The sequence below is a fragment of the Pteropus alecto genome, unplaced genomic scaffold (assembly GCF_000325575.1).
Source record: "Pteropus alecto unplaced genomic scaffold, ASM32557v1 scaffold7, whole genome shotgun sequence".
Lineage (NCBI taxonomy): Eukaryota > Metazoa > Chordata > Mammalia > Chiroptera > Pteropodidae > Pteropus > Pteropus alecto.
In genome coordinates this window covers 6,009,633-6,012,836 of record NW_006494614.1, presented here as the reverse complement: position 1 = coordinate 6,012,836, position 3,204 = coordinate 6,009,633, and the positions used below count along the sequence as shown (strand labels likewise).

Sequence of the window (3,204 nt, the reverse complement as noted above, 5' to 3'; positions counted from 1 at the left end):
TGGCTCATAAGTTGAAGGAGATATATTTGCTCACACAATTAAAAGTGCAAAGGTCAAGAGAATGGGAAGATAATGCACAGACTGGGAGAAATTAACTGAAAAAGACATTTCTAATAAAAGACTATTATCCAAAATATAAAAAGAACTCTTAAAACTCAACAATAAGACAATAAACAATTCAATTTAAAAATGACCAAAAGATCTAAACACGCATGTTACCAATGGAGATATATACATGATATATACATGAAGATATAAACATGAAAATATGCTATACATTATATGTCATTAGAGAATTAAAGCAACCATGAGATCCAACTACACACCTATTAGAATGGCCAAAATCGAAAACAATGACAAAACCTAATGCTGGTAAGGTTGTGGAGTGACAGGAACTTTCATTCATTGCTAGTGAGAATGAAAAGTGGTACAGCCACTTTGGAAGACAGTTATACAGTTTCTTACAATACTAAACATACCCTTTATTTGAGTATTGACTGAAATAAAAAGAAAATTTATGTCGACACAAAAACCTGCACACAGATGTTTATAGCAGCTTTGTTATTGCCCAAACTTGGAAGCAACCATGATGTCCTTCAATAGGTGAATGGATAAATAAACTTTAGAACATCCAGACAAAGAAATATTATTCAGTGCTAAAAACAAATGCGCCCTCAGGCCATGGAGAGACATAGTAGAACCTTAAGTGCATATGACTATGTGAAAGAAGCCAATATGAAAAGGCTACATAGAGTATGATTCTAATATATGACATTCTAAAAAAGGCAAAATAATGGAAATAGAAAAAAGATCAGTGGTTGCCAGGGGTTGGGCTTGGGTGTGGGGAGGAACAGACAGAGCACAGAGGATTTTTAGGGTAATAAAACTATTTTGTATAATGCTATAATGATGGATACATGCCATTATATATTTGTCTAAACCCACAGAATGTATAATACCAATAGTGAATCTTAATATAAACTTTGAATAATAATGATGAATCAATGTAAATTTATCACTTTTAACAAATGTACCACTCTGGTGTGACATGTTGATAGTAGGAGATATGTTTGTACAGAGAGTATATGGGAACTCTCTGTACTTTTTGATCAAATTTTCTGGGAACATAAATCTATTCTAATGATAAAATGTATTAAAAAATTATAGAAGTTAGTGAGACTCCATATAGAGCTTTTAATGATATTATCAAGGACTTGACTTTGCCCCATAATTCCTCTTGGCTTTCTGAGATGTTTTATACCTAATTTTCCATATGATGACCTCACCTAGAATATTCCATTATTTGTAAATTGTAGTGGCAGCTGTAAGTCTCACATTCTCAAAAAGCAGAGAATGTCAAGAGATAGAATCTCCTCTCATTTCTTCCTATGAATTTTAGTTATCATCTAGTGGCATTTCTTTTCAAGCCTGAAGGAATTCCTTTAGAATTTCTTTGAAAGCAGGTTGCTAGCATCGAATTCTTTCATTCTTTCTTTATCCAGAAATATTTTTATTTCAGCTTCATTTTCGAAGGATAAGTTTGTTGGATAAGGAATTCTTAGGTGATTTATTTTTCTTGGCATTTTGAATACTGAACATTATCCCATTGCCTTTTGGTAGTTTTGATGAGATGCTAGTCATTAACATATAGACACTCCTTCCACATGATCTGTTTTTCTCTTGCTCCTTTCAAGATATTTCTTTATCTTTCATTTTCAAGCCTGACTATGTTGTTTCTAGGATTTGATCTCTTGTGTTCATTCTGTTTGGGATTGTTAAGATTCTTCAGTCTGTAGATTAATGTTTATTGTCAGACTGTAAAAGTTTCCAGTGATTATTTTTTTTCAAAAACTATTTTCTGTCACTTTCTCCCTTTCATCTCCTTTGGAAACTTTGATTAAGAAGTCAATGCCTGGCTTTAAAGCTTCAAAGAACATGCTTATCCTCTTGTTAGGGACTAATGAAGCTGGTAACTTTATGTGGAAAGCAATGCTCATTTACCATTCCCAAAATCCTAGGACGCTTAAGAATTATGCTAAATCTGTTCTGCCTTTGCTTGATAAATGGAATGACAAAACCTGGTTGACAGCTCATCTGTTTATAACATGTTTATAACATGTTTAGTTTACTAAATATTTTAAACCCGCTATTGAGACCTACTGCTCAGAAAAAAAAAAAAAAGTTTCCTTTCAAAATATTACTGTCCATTGACAATGTACCCAGTCACCCAAGAGCTCTGCTGGAGATGGACAATGAAATTAATGTTGTTTCCATGCTTGCTAACACAACATCCATCCTGTAGCCCATGGATTAAGAAGTAATTTGACTTTCAAGTTTTATTATTTAAGAAATACATTTTGCAAGGCTAGAGGTGTCTTAGAAGACAGTGAGTAATTCCTCTTATGGATCTGGGCAAAGTATATCTAAAACCTTCTGGAAAGGACTAAGCATTTTAGATGCTATTAAGAACATTTGTGATTCATGCGAAGAGGTCAAAATAACATTAAGAGGAGTTTGAAATAAGTTGATTCCAACCCTCATGGATGACATTGAGGAATTAAAGACTTCAATGGAGAAAGTTACTAAAGTTATGGTAGAAATATCATAAAAACTAGAATTAGAAGTGGAGACTGAAGATGAGCTTGAATTGCTGCAATCTTATGATAAAATTTTAATAAATTTTTTTTTTCTTATGGATAAGAAAAGAAAGTGATTTCTAGAGATTTCCACTCCTGGTGAAGATGCTGTAAAGATTGTCGAAATAACAACAAAGGATTTAGAATATTACCTAAACAATTGATAAAGCAGCAGTGGGACTTGAGAGGATTGACTCCATTTTTGAAAACCATTATACTTGGAGTAAAATGCTGTCAAACAGCATTGCATACTACAGAAAAAAAATTATTCATTAAAGAAAAAGTCGATAAATGTGGCAAAATTCATTATTGTCTTATTTTACGAAACTGTCACAGCCACCTCAACCTTCAGCAACCAGAATGCTAATCAGTCAACAATCATCAATTCTGAGGCAAGACCCTTCACCAGTAAAAATATTATGACTCCCTGAAGATTTACATGATCTGTAGCATTTTTTAGTAATAAAATATTTTAAATTAAGGAATATACATTGTTTTTTAGACATAATGCTATTGCACACTTAATAGACTACAGTATAGTGTAAATGTAACTTTATATATACAAGAA

General features: G+C 32.5%; 1 pseudogene; it reads left to right on the top strand.

The window, feature by feature from the left end:
- LOC107196738 overlaps positions 1-3,204 on the top strand; it is a 12,480-nt pseudogene that overhangs the window by 3,932 nt on the left and 5,344 nt on the right.